The sequence below is a fragment of the Arctopsyche grandis genome, chromosome 6 (genome assembly GCF_051622035.1).
Source record: "Arctopsyche grandis isolate Sample6627 chromosome 6, ASM5162203v2, whole genome shotgun sequence".
Classification (NCBI taxonomy): domain Eukaryota; kingdom Metazoa; phylum Arthropoda; class Insecta; order Trichoptera; family Hydropsychidae; genus Arctopsyche; species Arctopsyche grandis.
The window spans coordinates 2,886,312-2,903,954 of record NC_135360.1 but is presented as its reverse complement, the minus strand read 5'-3'; the positions used below and the strand labels follow the sequence as shown (position 1 = coordinate 2,903,954).

The 17,643-nt window shown below is 35.9% G+C and overlaps 1 protein-coding gene and 1 long non-coding RNA gene across 2 annotated transcripts in view; both read left to right on the top strand.

Moving 5' to 3' along the window:
• LOC143913567 (uncharacterized) overlaps positions 1-17,643 on the top strand; it is a 781,442-nt gene that overhangs the window by 275,241 nt on the left and 488,558 nt on the right. The gene's annotated exons all lie outside the window — the stretch shown is intronic.
• Positions 1-17,643, top strand: part of LOC143913589 (uncharacterized) — a 459,558-nt gene that overhangs the window by 155,583 nt on the left and 286,332 nt on the right. The window lies entirely within an intron of this gene.

Here is a 17,643-nt window from a genome sequence, read left to right as displayed (position 1 = left end):
ATCACACATTATAAAAATTAATAATCACACATTATCCGATAAATTTTACCTGTGAGATGGATTTAATTATTTGATTTATTTCGACGAGAGAAACAATTGAAGACATTATCCGATAAAATTTACCTCTGAAATGATTTAATTAATTGATTTATTTCGACGAGAGAAATAATTGAAGAATAAAATATCGAAATAAAAATTAAATTTAAAAATTGAAATTAAATATCAAAATTAAAACTATTATTATTATATTAAAATTAAATTCAAGTATCAAAATAAAATTATAATCATTATATTAAAATTAAAATTAAATATTGAAAGTTAAAACAGAACATGCACAATTTAAATAAATTTTCGAGATTGACCTAAAATTAGATCATCAACAATCACATACAGGTAATCCTCGACTTTTGTTTGTCGAAGATGTTTTGACTTACGAAGATACGCACTAAGATCGAAAAAAAATCAAAGAATTATTATTTTTTCTTCCCCGTAATGCGCAGTTACTGAGAATATATCATGTATTAGTATGGGTGATCCAACGATTTTTGCTAACCCGGGGTGTTGTCGGTCACATCAAACGGATTTTTTTATTCTTCAATTATTTCTCTCGTCGAAATAAATCAAGTAATTAAATCATTTCAGAGGTAAAATTTATCGGATAATGTGTGATTATTAATTTTATTTCGACGAAAGAAAAAAACCCTTTGACAAATCATCGACATCCGACACCGCGTTTTTTTATGAATTGTTTTTTTTTTATCGATCATCCACGTGGAAATACAGTAACATCTCGTGACGACTTTAACAATATTTTTTTTCGCTCGTAAGCAGAGAAATTATAATATTTCTGTGGTTTTCTATGCGTATCGTCGTAATTCAAAACATTATTGTAATTCAAAACATCAACGATGATCTAATTTTAGCTCAATCTCGCTCTTTAGCTTGATTTTGATATTTAATTTTTATTTCGATATTTTGTACGCTACTGCTGGTTAAAAAGTTGGCCCAAAATCGTCGTTGGTTTAGTCCGTAAGCACCATAAGAGAAACTGTGCATGCGCCATGTATTTTGCATGCCCCAAAAGGGAGACAAGCATAACACGTGAGGGCGGATCTATTATATTATACATCAATGGCCAGAGCACTGTTTGTAATTGTAGATAACGTATCTAGACTAGAAATTAGAAACATGGGTAACATTATAATATGGTTTAAATGTAAAATTGTTCGAATGCCATTCACAGAAATCAAATGCTAATCTACTAGTAATAAGCATTGAAGTAGAATACTTCAATGGTAATAAGTTCTTGGAAAATCAGTTCACGAATTTTTACTAACCTCCTTTACGTTTCACATGGCTTTCGTGTAAGCGGTCATTTTTTATATCTCTTATCTCTTATTTGAATCTCTATTCGCCGAATGTCACATTTTCACATGACACAATATTCAGTGTTTCTGTTTCAAATCCATTTAATGCTGCTGAATTATCTCTAAAATACTCAGAAATACACGCACATTCTAGAAAATCATAAATATATGATCCGTGATCGACTGTGGTTCCGGATCAGTCAAAATCTCGAGGTCGAATTTTCACAGGATTACACAGCTCCTTGGCTATTGATCCTCAAATATGTATATGTATAACGTAGATAAAGTATGGGATAATATTTTTGGCACGGCTGTAAAATAAATTACACGACATTTTTACTCAGAAATACACGCACATTTTAGAAAATCACAAATATATGATCGGTGATCGACCCTGGGTCCAGATCAGTCAATATCTCGATGTCGAATTTTCACAAGATCACAAAGCTCCATGGCTATTGGTCCTCAAAGTATTACATAAGTTTTCCGAGCCAAGAAACCCACATGGCCATGTTTTGGGCTCTTACGGGCGCGCGCTCATTTTACGAGGCGCGCTCATCTGTCAAACCAGAAGCCCGCCATCCGCCGGCCGAGACGGTCTTGGCGTGGCTGGTCTACCTTGCCTGACCAGCCAGCGTACTCATCCACAGCCCCCGCCATAAAGGGGCACAGGCGAGAGGCGCCGAGAAACTCCCCGGCTCGCCATCTACTCCTTAATAAACGAGGATAAACCGACTTGACGTGTCTAACTCCCCACCCCGCCCTGTTCCAGCACGTGCTCCAGAGCGAGCTGAACGAGACGACGACGACATACACACACAGCCACTGGTCACCCATACATATACACACATTACAGCTCCTGCAGCTATCGTTCATAAGTAAAGTATATAGAAAAGACTTCGATATTGGTTTAGATGCAGTTTATTGATGTGTAAAGTTATACACGTGGGTACAAATATTTGAATCAGCTTCGCGTCACGAAAAAGAACATTCGCGATCGCGACCCCATAGCCGAATGACTGACCGGTTGCCCGGTGGCTTCCGCTCCAACACATCAGTAATGCCAATCGACAAATTAGTTAATAAGACTGCATGCCACACAAATCGGCATAAAGTCGGAACAGTATAGATGTGTAGGAATCCCGATTTAGCCCAATCAAATCGAACTATCTATTCCGACCGAGGATAGATTCCCAGGCTCAAACATTGACGTCATCTTGCAGCTGCAAAATCAAACGACATTCACACGCCACAGAAAACGGAGAACCAAATCAACCAGAACGGTGACATAGAGTCGAGAACGTTCCACCCTAAGGCCTGTCGCAAACACAGCCACTTGTGTTTGCCACTGGTGTCCGCCACCGGTGGCCGAGTGTAGCCACTGGTGGCCGAGCGCAGCCACCGGTGGCTATTAAGATTACAAAAAATTGAAATTTTGATTAATTTGAGAGCTTAAAACAACAAATAATTAATAAAATTAAAAAATATATGTGGCGGCTATACGACATAGTCGAGTTTCGGTCACCATTCTGCGAGTTGGGACCAACTCGGCCAAGTTATCTGTTGCTACCTTACTTTCTTCCCGCCCATCAGATTAAACAGTCGTGCCTTAACATATCCGTCGTTTCACTCCATACGCCCCATAAATATATATTTAAATTATGGTAAACTAGTGTTTTTACCCGGCTTCGCTCGGTATTTGTAATATAAACATCACATGAGTGAAGAGTGGCGTCCACTAGCTGCGAGAGCCCACCACTGCCGTAGCTTGTGACGAGTGGCGAGTGGCGCGTGGTTGTGTTTGCGAGCATTCCATACAAACTGTATGAGAAATGAATTCCGCAGCTTGTGGTTGCCACAGGCCTTACATACCAAATGTCAAGAGGCCGCAGAACAATGGGTGATATAAACTAAATCAAACGGAACGACGCACATTCGAGAATGTTCCACCATTACCAGAGAATACATTGTAACTCATTGACGTCATCTCGCTTCCAGAACGAACTAAATGACTTCAAGATTCCGCAGAACAATGGGTGATAAAAGTAAATCAAGCAGAACGTCGACGCATACGCACTGGAAACCCCTCTGAAATGCGAACCGCATTCATGAAACCTGTCCATCATCTGACACCAAGTCCATCCCGGTGTGGAAACTCTTCTTAAGAAATATTTTTTGCGGAACTCAGTTGACAAACCCTGAATACGTAGGATTTGAAAGCATAAGGGAAAAAATCGAAAACCAAAGATTCTCCCATTTTTTTTTATCAAAAGCAAAGTTCGTAATGACGATTTGTGAAATTTAGTTTAGAAACCCTGCATACGTAAGATTTTGGATAGTACATACCAGTAGCTATGCTATTGGTTGCTATTTATGAATCGTTTCAGTTTTAATATAATTTATGTTAATAATTAACAATTCGAAAAAGAAATTGGGTTTAAAATTAAAAATATCATTTCTCGCCACGACCGCCATGTCCAAAATCAAAATCAAAACTTCCAGATTTTAAATTATTTATTATGTAAAAGGCGATAAAAACATGTAATAAAGAAATACAAATACAATATGGTATACAAACATATAATAAAAAAAAAAAAAAAAAAAAAAAAATATATATATATATATATATATATATATATATATATATATATATATATATATATATATTATGTGTAGGTATATATATTATGTTTGGATATATATTACGTGTTTTAAGATGCTTTATTAGTGCTGATGTACTTGAATTTTGAATAGCTATTTCTGATTTACTCACTTCGCAGCTTGCTTTATTTCGTGTTTTTGATGGAGATCCCGCTACTGACAGCAGTGTGAAATGATCCCAAACTTTCGATGTTTTCTTTTGTGACATGCTTCACTAAGAATATTCAAAAAAATAATTTAATCGACCATATTCTAAATATAATAGTGTTACGTACGCCGCGGATTAAGCGAATAGAATCCCAGAGACTGTGTGACCGTTCAAGGATTATCTGTTAACGGATTAACTAAGTGCATACCGTGCTACCGGTATAAGTGGTTTCAAGGATTAGCGACAGGCTAAGTGCAAGTAAGCTAAACAATGATTGCACTTCTCATACCGCGGGAAAACATATCCGAATACGTGACTATACAGTAGGTAAACAGATTAGACGTCCTGAGAGATCTACCCCTTATAAGGCGGTACGTAGGCATTCTTCATGTCATTCTGGACTGAGCACTGCCAGTGCGTGGATCTCCTTAATCATCAATAAATGCTGTGAAACGACTAAGGCCTTTTACTTGGATCCTCCACCCACCCCTACGCAACAATAGCAAATGTCGTGATTATACGAAATTCATAGTTTAAAACGAATGAAATTCCAATAATTTAATGTGTCATTGTCGTAATAGAATTTATGATATCATGATATTTCATTGTTGGGTTCAAGGTAAATGTATTGTTTAATTACAAAACACGTGAAACTTAATAGGATACCCAATATAATATGAAAACTCGCTAGATCATCATTGAAATAACGATTTAAACGACAGGCAATTGAGTTCATAACATGTTAAAGGTTAATATATCATACATATGTATACGAAAATGTGAAAAGTTTTCATAAAATCTGTTAAATGTTATTAAAACAATGTGATATATTCTGAAAAATTGTTAGATTGTAAGTAAGTTGCATATTTTCATTTTATTAAGCATGTTTCGTAATTAAATTGGGCGAGTTTAATACGAAAATTGAAATGGTATTACCCGGAAAAGAAAATATAAAACTTAGTGTTTTACGGCGTGTGAAAACTATGTAGATTCTCTTTCAGTTTCCATTACTATTATTGTTATTATTGTATATATATATATATTATAAAAAAAATCATGTTCAACTCAGACGATGTAGATTTTGCATATTAACTGCCGATGAATGTATAATGTGTGTGTTAGTTTTCAAAAATGGCACTTGGTTCAAAAATAATATAGCATTTTCATTCACATTTGAGTTGAGTTAAGTAATGTAAAAGTAGTACATATCGAGCTGTGATCAAAAAAGATATTCCAAGAAGAGGTAAATCAATCATTAATTTACAAATGAAATATCAAGATCACATTTTGTATATGTCATTGTATAAAAGGTTATCGAAGTAGTATACTTAAGTAGTTAAATAAATGTAAAAATATTTAGGAAGCGTAATGATTTCCAAATTTTCGTTTAGTCATTCGATTAAGGCCCAATCTTGTACATAAGAATGCATCAGATTTTCACCATTAGATTAGTAAAAATATAACAATTTCGATCTTTTATACTCATATGTAATGTTTAATATAGAGATTAACACATGTAGCATATTTTAATTATAGTAAAAGAGAGCAATTATAGATTTCCATCAAAATATAAATCTGTATTTATACTTTGTTTCCGAAATCATTTTCTTTAAAAAAAGTTTAAAGAGTATTCTTATACACATTCCAATACTCATTATTTTATATAAAAAACGAGCCCCTTATCTTTTGCTATTTGGAAATAAAAATAATAGCAATACCTAAAATATCAATTACACTATAATAAGGCTCACAAAGATCTTGAAGATTATTATTGAAATCAGCCCGACTGACGTAGACAAAATAAACGGACATGTGGAAGGCTCAAGTGATCAAATCAATTCTAAATATTTTTTATACAATAGATTCGCAAGTGTTTCATTTCTATATACTAATTCTAAGCATTTCAATCGTTATTCCTTGAAAGAAAAGCTTTTGTTATAAACGATTTAGATTAATACTGTTAAATTTTTATTTATTTTATGAATTTATTTGTTGATATTTTCAATTATTAGAAACTACCTTAATATCCAAGATCGTCACATTTACATATATGTACAACTCATAGATAATATTATGAAACTTAAATTAATATTGCTCAAAAAATGTTTTGCATACTTGTGATTAATGCAATTGAAAATACGTTTATAAACATAAATAATTCAAAAAATATTGATTGCGTTTCATTTATTAAATTATTTCACTTATTGATAAAATAGCGATTATATTTTAAGACTGGGATATTTACTATAACATAAAGTCGTTTTAAAATTTACCGACTCCGACTATGACTTTTACCTGATGCTTCGACTCCGACTCCGACTTAACGATTTTAGTAAGATAAAATATTCTTGCGAACGTATAAAGTTGTCAGTAATAAAAATAATAGTGATTTTCAAAATATAAAAATTAAAGGAATTAAGAAAAATCACTAAAAATTTACATGTAAATGTTTTCATAGTGTAAAAATGTATATGAATTTCATATACAAACAAATCAATGTAATAGAAAAAGTATTAGAAGGAGGAAATAATCAGTTTTATCTAATGTACAGCGTAATAGGAAAAAGAGCTCATAAACCTATTTACAATTCTTGCACATTAAAAACAACAATCCACGACACATTAAAATACTTGCAATTCAACGATTTTATTTATAATGTAATTTAAATTCATGATAAAAATAAATTATTAAAAAATTTTAAATAAATAAATTATTAAATTTCGATTTATTAGTAAAATTGGAGACTATATAGTTGACACATATGGTAACAAAAATTTAATAAAACGAGTGATGACGAAGATCTATTCACATATTTTGAGATTTTAATAAATTAATATTATACAAACCAGTCATAAGGAAATTTGTTCGTAAACAATAAACTCTCATAAGAACTTTCAAAATCTTCGTACTAATAAGAAAACAATATTTTGTTCACTTTCTTTATTATAAACCTTTAGTGGGCGTGATTTTCTTTCTTCTTTTGAGTTTGAGTGAACTAAAAATGTAGGTCGTTTTCTAAACGATTTTCTAAATTATCTAAATTTATTTTAATTCATATTTTCTAAATTTAAATAAAAATATCATATTTGTGTTTTACTGCTTTTAATGCCAAATATATCATATTTGAATATCGAAAAAAGCTTGAAATGTGAAAAAACGAAGACACATAGGCTATTTTTATTCAAAATTTAAAGTTAAAATATTGATAGTAAGTATCTCTATAGTAATTTTGATAAAAAATAGTAATATTACATAGTAAATATTACATGTACTAAAATACTTACATGTACTAAATTATAATTAAAATGTATTATTAATGACATTGCGGACACTGCCCAGATAGGTATTTTCAAAGTCGGAATTATACAATGAAAGAGATAATCGTCAACATTGACAAGATGCTCATCACTAAAAGAATTTCGTATGTCTAATTTTATAATGTTGATATCAGATAATGCGACTGCGAAGATAGACTATTAATGTTACCGCGATCGACTAGTTGGGCAGTCCTGTTATATAATATACGTAGGGGCTGCTGACCGGGACGTTTGGGAATAATTGAATGATAGAAGGCACATTGAAATGAAAAACTCATGATTTCAAAAATCGACAAATTACAGTTAACTCGTGAGTTAATAAGACTATATATCTATGGTTAATAAATCTGAGATCTGTAAACCACGACAAGTCCCGTTCTACCGGGAAGTTAACAGTTAACAATTAACTTAGTTCAAGTTGGTCGCGACCCCCCTAAACCGAGGAAGCGGCGCGGCGAATGAAAAGAGATCTAAAAAATGTCAATTGCACCATACAGAGAGTTTGAAGATCGGAGGCCTTGAGGAATGGAAGAATTCGGTTATGCCGCGGTTCTTGCCAGAGGAATATGAAATAGGGGACGATGGCGGGTTCAAATAAAACTCTCCAGAGCATGAAGGCTAATCTCCTATAAAATAGAATAAACTGAATAGAATGAAATGAATAAAATAGACTGGCATGAAACAAAACCTTGAAATATAGAAAATAAGTACTTGATTAGAGCAACACTTCTCTTGAGTTCAAAATAAGTGTAGCCGATCATACCCATAACAAATCTTGTAGGAAAAAAATATAGGCAAGTCCCATAATGCTCCTTATAAAGAAGCCGGAGAAAGCGTCTTTGGATAAGCTCAAGCTTAATAGACTGACTTTTGGCTGGAGGACTCCAGATCTTGGATGCGTACTCCATGATACTTCTCACCAAAAGATTGTACAACAGCCTCAGTATTGCCAGGAATTGCGAAAAACAAACCCTAGCATCCTTGAAGCTGAGCAACACACAGAATCAATATGATTGGAGAACCTGAGGTCACTCTGAAAAGCAACTTATACATATATTGGTATATGATATGAACTGATACTAAAATGATGGCTTTGTGTTATCAATCGAACAAAATATTGCTGTTACTACTTGAATACAACATAATATCTAATACATACGATCACATTTAAAAATGTTGTGTCTAACAGAGACTCCGAGATCAATAATAATACGTATATGCATAATGTTGTCTATCCATTAGATCTCATATAAAATTATCTTTTTAATGTTATGTTCGTAACAAACGGAAAACTACAATTTTAAAATCATTGATCATAGTACATATGTAGTATAATACATAGTACAAAAGAATGTAAAAGATCTTTTTTTCATAAGACCCGAAGTTATTTTTCCCAGAGCCCAGGATTTCTCACGGCGGCCCTGTACACAATTGAAAATTGAAAAATATATACATGTATATATTTTTGGCAAAATTCCAAACATACCATTACTAACAAGTACGTTTTATCATCATCAATATGAACAGCCATTAAAGCTTTGAGGAACAGTCTTTATCACCACCCATCATCATGGGACGTGAAGTACTATTAAAATGCTCGCAAATTGTATCGTTACAATCATGTAAAACACTTCCTGAATTTATGTGCACGATTTTATAGGGAACTAGTGTTTTTACACGGCTTCGCTCGGTATTTGTAATATAAACCGCTTAACATGGCCAATCTAATAGTAAACATTAAACAAAATAATCTCTTGATAATTTTTAATTTTATTTAATATTAAAGTAACTAAATAAACTGGAAACAAAGAAAGAAAATACTAGTTTATAAAAGGATTGATCTTACAAAGTTTTTTATCATTCTTGTAATATCTTGTAATATTCGGGAGGGGATTGAAATATCCAAGCCGGGATAATTAATCTGGCAGCCCTACCCCAGGAGGATCCCCAAATATTAATATGTATATATATTTTAAAGATGATGTGCGTTATCGGCGTCACTGTGTCGACTTTAGTTAATAAATTTTGCCAATTTATAACGAACAAAGAAATCAAAGGGGGATCCGAGGGGGGTGCCATGCCTCCCCCCTTACTTGGACGAATTTACGTTTATAAAGTGGAAAAAAAGGGGAGATGGGTGGATGAAATAAGATAAATGTTTGAGATTTTCCCAATGCAGAGACGAATGGAAGAGGTGTTCGTCTAGCAGTGGATGGCGAATGGCTGTAAATTATGATAATACACACATGTGATTTAATTTTTCAGATTTAAATAGATTTTATTCATTAAACATAGATCATAGATATATGTAGAATAATAGGTTATTCTATATATATTTGTTATAGATTGATTTTTTTGTAAGTTTTGGTTTCTTCTATTTTAATTTAACATAATTACACAATTGTTTTTATTACGATCTGCTGCAGGACATATGTATGTAGTTTTAGCACCTTGAAGTCTAAAAGGCCCGATGTGACAGCAGCGATCTTATTACAAAATTTAGCGTCGCAGCAATTCAAAAGCCCTTGTTAGATGCTTCTCATCAAGTGGCATATCTGTATGCTAAGGAAATAGCCGAGGAATTGGTAAAACAATGTGTATAGTAATAATTGCTAAATTTATATAAGGCTCTGAAGCACGAAAGGAAATTCAGCATATTCCGTTATTGAGCAATGTATGCAATTGCGGAATCAAGATCTCAGTAATAATATTTTTCTGTAAATAGTAAAAGATGTCAAATCCAGTCCTCTAAAAGAGAGTATGTTGGTGTTGGTGTTAATTCAAAACATAAAGTAAAAATAAGTTGAATGCATTGAATGAATACATAGAGTGAAAATAAATGGCAAAAATATTTGAATTTGAATTTAAAAAGTTAATTCACTTGTTTGTTTTCATTCGATTTCAGTCGAAGAAAAATGGTCGAACCTCACGCCATTTTGATCGCGAATTTTTAACGTTTCAATTCATTATCAATTAAAATCAATCAATATGTCGTTCGCGAATAAACCCAAAAATCAATTAAATTGTGACATCAAGTGATTTTTTATAATACTTTTCCTTCGCGTGTGAAAAATGAATTAATTTTTTATTGTTAGTGAATTTGAATTTCAAAATTAATTTTTATAATTGAATTGAAATAAAATATCAGTGTTTGTTAAATTATGTGCAACCTTTTCAAATGTGTATTGAAGAAGATGATCGGCAAATGCTTTTAAGCTACTGCTATGGAGACTACGGGACACGGACAATTGGGCGCCCAGGACGATCGGTCGACCAGTGTTACTCGCCACTGCGACAACTGGACGACGAGACTGGCGGGCACTGCGTCAATTGGGCCCTGCGTCAATTGGGCGCCCATCGCACAAACGAAATGAGCCTTAATTACTATAAATCACTATAAACTATCATATAAAATTTTAATATGACGAAAATGTCTATATTTTTAATTCTTACGGCTAATTTTTGAAATATGTACATACATACATATGTACCTAAACGCATCATAATATTATGGACTCGTTATTAAATAATTATTTAAAAAGCATAATTTTCAACAATAACCATAGAACTAGAGGTTGTGATCGAGAAATCTTGTCTCGAGATTTCTCGAGAAATTTTGATTCTCGTTTCTCGAGAATATTTTATTGTAAAATTTCGAGATTCTCATTTCTCGAGAAAATATGGGATCAACCGTATGATTGGTGCTTATTTTTAATCTTACGAAAATCCAAAACGTGTAAAATTTGTAACTCTCAACATTAAATCAATTCTAGAATCGCCAGTATTTAGTATATTCATCAAATCATAGTATTAATAAAGTTTTTTGATTTACTTTTCATTGATGAATAATGAAAATAAATATTAAATTGAAAATTTTCAAAATAACATTTGTACATATGTATGTATGTACATGCATTCATATAACACATACATACATTGAAAAAATTATTTCCATGCTAATTATAACATTTGTAAATTACAAGGTTTATCTTAGTTTTGGACAAACCTCCTAAAACTTTTCCGATCGCTTTGAAACTTTGCCATTTTTTTTGGAATAAAAAACGTTTATTTTATCGGAGAGGTTTTGAAAAAACGATGAAAACCATTTCAGAATAATTTGAATTTAATAAAAGGATAAAGGGTATAAAATCATTTACGTCATTGCATTATTTTAAACCAAATTTGAGGGCCATGAATTTATGATACCGCAAAAACCCGTTGAAAAACCTTACATATGTATGTATAACATGTCATCAAGAAAAAAAGTAGTTCGAGAAACAGTTGTCAAAAGTCGTTTTGAGAACTCTTTTATCAAAACGACTTGCAGAGCATCTGTAGCCTAGCCTACGAGGCGCGGTATTATTTACCTTTAGGCAATAAAACTGCCACTCATAGTAAAAAAAAACGTTTTGAATGAGTTCGTTCATTCGGTCCAAATATTTGAAAATATATAATTTCTTGTAAGGTCTTTGTAATATTATATACGTATAAAATATTATTAAAGAAATTATACATTAGATGAACAGATGAGCGCTGGATGACAGTTATAGATGTAAACATAATTCGTTATACATATGTATGTATGTTTCGAATTTACAAAAGCGAAAGATATTAATTAGTAAAAATATACCTTATTAAATTATTGATAAACGAAATGAGCCTTAATTACTATAAACTATCATATAGATTTTAATGTGACTATAATAACACTGTTGCCGTAATAGTTCGTCGCCGTACACGGTTGCAATCGGTCGATGTGCGTTATCGCCTTATCGCGTTCGATATAACATTTATAAATTTTATAAATATATAATAATTATTATAATAAAATTTAAAGTTGCAATAATCTAATCTATAATTTGGAAAGAGACTTTGTATGTATGTAAATATGTAAATATCCTTGGTCGTCGTCGTCTTCGTCGTCCGTAGATCGGTGACGTCATCGAACACGTGATTCGATTTTTTTTTTTCGATCCATGGGCGCCGATTTGTTTTTTTCGTTTCAATGGATTCACCCCCGCGGGGGCGCAAGGCGAGTAGCTTCATGGGGCCCCGCCAGGGGCGCCACAAGGGGCGCAGCCCCGAAGGGGGCCCGGGGGGCGCAGCCCCGTGGGGCCCCAGCCTCATGGGGCGCAGCCCCATGGGGCTCAAAAGGGGGCGCCACAAGGGGCGCAGCCCCGTGGGGCCCCGAAGGGGGCCCGGGAGGCCCAGCCTCATGGGGCGCAGCCCCATGGGGCTCAAAAGGGGGCGCCACAAGGGGCACAGCCCCGTGGGGCCCCAGCCTCATGGGGCGCAGCCCCATGGGGCTCAAAAGGGGGCGCCAACAGGGGCACAGCCCCGTGGGGGCCCGGGGGGCCGAGCCTCATGGGGCGCAGCCCCATGGGGCTCAAAAGGGGGCGCCACAAGGGGCGCAGCCCCGTGGGGCCCCGAAGGGGGCCCGGGGGGCCCAGCCTCATGGGGCGCAGCCCCATGGGGCTCAAAAGGGGGCGCCACAAGGGGCGCAGCCCCGTGGGGCCCCGAAGGGGGCCCGGGGGGCCCAGCCTCATGGGGCGCAGCCCCATGGGGCTCAAAAGGGGGCGCCACAAGGGGCGCAGCCCCGTGGGGCCCCGAAGGGGGCCCGGGGGGCCCAGCCTCATGGGGCGCAGCCCCATGGGGCTCAAAAGGGGGCGCCACAAGGGGCGCAGCCCCGTGGGGCCCCGAAGGGGGCCCGGGGGGCCCAGCCTCATGGGGCGCAAGCCCTAATAGGCATTAACTAAGGGGGGCGAAGCCCTAGACGGCAATTAATCATGGGGGCGCGGAGGGGCGAAGCCCTAAAAGGCAACTGATCATGGGGGCGAAGCCTTAGACGGCATTTAATCATGGGGGCGCGGAGGGGCGAAGCCCTAAAAGGCATTAACTAAGGGGGGCGAAGCCCTAAACGGCAATTAATCTTGGGGGCGTGGGGGGCGAAGCCCTAAAAGGCAACTGATCATGGGAGCGAAGCCTTAGACGGCATTTAATCATGGGGGCGCGGAGGGGCGAAGCCCTAAAAGGCATTAACTAAGGGGGGCGAAGCCCTAAACGGCAATTAATCTTGGGGGCGCGGGGGGCGAAGCCCTAAAAGGCATTAACTAAGGGGGGCGAAGCCCTAGACGGCATTTAATCATGGGGGTGCGGAGGGGCGAAGCCCTAAAAGGCATTAACTAAGGGGGGCGAAGCCCTAAACGGCAATTGCTCATGGGGCGTGGAGGGGCGAAACCCTAGAAGGCAAAGGCTCAGGGGGGCGCCGAGGGCGAAGCCCTAGAAGGCAAAAAAAAATTTTGATTTTTTTTTTTGATTTTTTAAAAAAATTTTTTTTAATTTTTTTTTTAATTTTTTTTTTTGATTTTTTTTTTATTTTTTTTTTATTTTTTTTTTTAATTTTTAAATTTTTTTTTAATTTTTTTTTTTTTTTTAATTAAATTAGCTTAGTCATGTTTAAGCGGTTTATATTATAAACACTGAGCGAAGCCGGGTAATACAGCTAGTATAATATAATAAGTGAATATACAACAACAAAATCAAACTGTTGCCGCGCTGTCACCGGCGCGGCGCAGTTTTGCACCCGTTCTGAAAAATGAACACAGATAATCCAGTGCCACTGGCGCAGCAGTACGATCCGTATGATCAACTTACACATCTATGCCAACAATATGAAATCAGATGCAAACAATATGAGATAACTATAACCGATTTAAAGAAAAGAATTGAAACAATGGAAAAAAAATCCAGGCCTTCTACATCTATTCTAAATAGGAGCAAAAGTCTTGACAATATGAATAAAGACTACCACACGGATGAAGAAGAACTTGAAAATGAACTTAGCCAAAATGCAGAGAAAAGAAGTAAAAAAAGAAAAATAGATAAAGTATTATCTTCCCCGCAAAATAACCTGAAAGAAACACAAAAACAGCAAACCAATAAACCTAACAAACAACCACTTCCACCACCTATTTATGTGAGCAATGTTATTGACTTCAATAAGTTTAGAGCTCATCTATTATCAACAACAGAAACACCACCCATTCAATGTCAATTTAAATTAATTTCAAATAATAGTATCAAAATCACTACACAAACCGAAGAAGATTATCGCAAAATCAAAAAAACACTAAATGATTTAAAACAACGTGAATGTAAAGACAACGAAAACCCCCTTCACAATCTAGAGTACCACACCTATCAACTCAAGAATGAAAGGTGCTATAGAGTGGTTGTTAGAGGTTTACCGCCATCAACAGACGTTAATGAAATAAAAGATTCTTTCAAAGATAAAGGATATGAAGTGGCCAATGTGGCAAATATTATGAAGAAATTTACAACCGATGGTGAAAGACAAATAAAACATTTCCCACTATTTTTTGTAGACCTGGTGCCAAAAGAAAACTGCAAAGAAGTATATGGTATTAAAGAACTTCTACATTGCAGAGTAACAATCGAACCACCAATGAAAGTAAAAGACATCCCTCAGTGTACAAACTGTCAACAACTTGGGCATACAAAAAATTTTTGCAATCGACAACCTAAATGCGTCAAATGTGCCGCAGACCATCACACAACAAAATGCAACAAGCAGAAAAATGTTCCCCCAACTTGTGCCCTGTGTGGCCAGCAAGGACATCCAGCCAGCTACAGGGGGTGTGAGGTCTATAAAAAAAAAATAAAAGCATCACAACCCAAAAAGGTAACAGTAACACAACGCGTACAACAAAATCAAATTGAAGTTGTTGATAAACAAACAACTGTGGACAAAACATATAGTGAAGCAGTTAAGTCCCAAGCAGACAAAAGCAAACAAGATATCGGGCAGGAAAATAAATCAACTGAACCTACCATCGGTGGCATGATGCAGTTGCTATGTGACTTTCAAACTGAAATAAAACACCAACTCAAGTGGCTCATAACCAGAATGGAAAAAATTGAAAATCAGTGCAAATCACCAAGTAAACATAATAAAAATGACAGATAATTCCCTACGCATATTAACATGGAATGCAAACGGACTCAATCAGAGAGTCCATGAACTTGAAGTGTTTCTAAAGACAAACAACATCGATCTAGCACTAATATCAGAAACACACTTTTCACAAAGAAGTTACATAAAGATAAATGGATACTCGGCTTATTGGACAACACATCCTAGTGAACGAGCTCGCGGTGGTACTGCTATTTTAATCAAAAAAAATATCCAGCACTTCGAACAAAAAGATATCAGAGAACCATTCATGCAAGCTACTATCATCACAATTAAATATGGCAATGCTGACTTAAATATTGCTGCAGCATATTGTCCTACAAAGCATACCATCACAAAATACCAATTTATAAACATCTTTAATTCCCTTGGGCCAAGATTTATTATTGGAGGAGACTACAACGTTAAACATACAGCTTGGGGATCACGACTTATAACTCCTGGTAAAGGAAACAACCTTCTATACGCGATTCAGAGCTCCTCGTGCGAGTATCATTCCTCACAAAAACCAACCTTCTGGCCGACCGACAGTAAAAAGGTACCAGATTTAATTGACTTTTTTATATCCAAAGGAATAGCCCCAAACCACATTGAGGTCGAAGGAATAGAGGACCTTACTTCTGATCACACACCAGTGCTAATGACACTGAGCACACTGGTAATTAAAAGAATAAGGAGACAGAACCTGACAAATAAACGCACTAACTGGGATATGTTCAGGAAAAAACTAGACCAATCAATAAATTTAATAGTGAAACTTAAAACTATAGAAGATCTCGAACTACACACTCAAAATTTTATTGACTCTGTACGAGAGGCTGCGAAAGAAGCTACACCTGTACCAAAAGAAAAACCAGACCAAATCATTCATTACCCCATGGAAATTAGACAATTGATTAAAGAAAGACGTAGAACAAGACGAATATGGCATAGAACCAGAAATATTGCAGACAAAAGAGAATTTAACCACATAAGTAACAAAGTTAACCGACTTATTAAAGAGCATAAACAAAATTGTTTTGAAAAATATTTGGAAGGTTTGGGCCCTGCAGCTGATAAAAATCACTCACTATGGAAATCAACTAGGAAATTCAAACGACCAATTCTACAAATACCACCTCTGAAAAATGCGCAAGGAGAGTGGATAAGAAGCAACAAAGAAAAAGCTGAGCTGTTTGCACAACACTTAGAGACAGTATTCCAACCACACAATATTCAATCTGATGCTGATTATACACCAATGTATCAACCACAGCAACTAATCAAAACTGTCACCCCTATGGAAGTAGCTAAAGAAATAGATGACAATATAAATCCTAAAAAGGCACCTGGAATTGACGAAATCTCACCGGGACTATTCAAGGAACTTTCAAAAAAGGCTATTATCATGCTAACATACTTATACAATGCATGTTTCCGGCTCAAGCATGTGCCAGAGTGCTTCAAAACTGCTCAAATCATAATGTTGAAGAAACCGGAAAAGTCACCCGAACAAGTAACATCATACAGACCAATATCCTTGTTGCCTGCGATCTCTAAGCTATTCGAAAAACTATTATTAAAAAGACTCAAGCCCTTAACCGATGTTCCCGACTTCCAATTTGGATTTAGGTCGAAACATTCTACCATCGATCAAGTGCACTGTGTTATTTCAAAAATAGAGCAATCGCTAGAGGAAAAAAAGTATTGTCCGGCTGTATTTCTTGATGTCTCACAGGCCTTCGACAGGGTATGGCACGAAGGACTTATCCACAAAATCAGCAAGTCATTACCTGGAAATTATGTCAAATTACTGGAATCATACTTATCCGGACGCAAATTCAGAGTTACTCATGAGGAGGCATTCTCTAACTTTTTCACAGCCTCTGCAGGAGTACCACAGGGAAGCGTAATAGGGCCTATACTGTACCTGATATACACTGCTGACATCCCGACAAGCGAAGAGACATTCATTGGAACATTTGCAGATGACACAGTCATTATGTCATCGAGCGAGTCACAGGAGGAAGCATTTGAACGCCTGCAGCGTGCACTGGACAAGATCAGCAAATGGACCAAGGACTGGAAAATGAAACTCAACGAGCTAAAATCAATGCAGGTCACATTTGCACTGCGACGAAATAGTGTCAGCACTCAGACTTTCATAAACGGAATCCA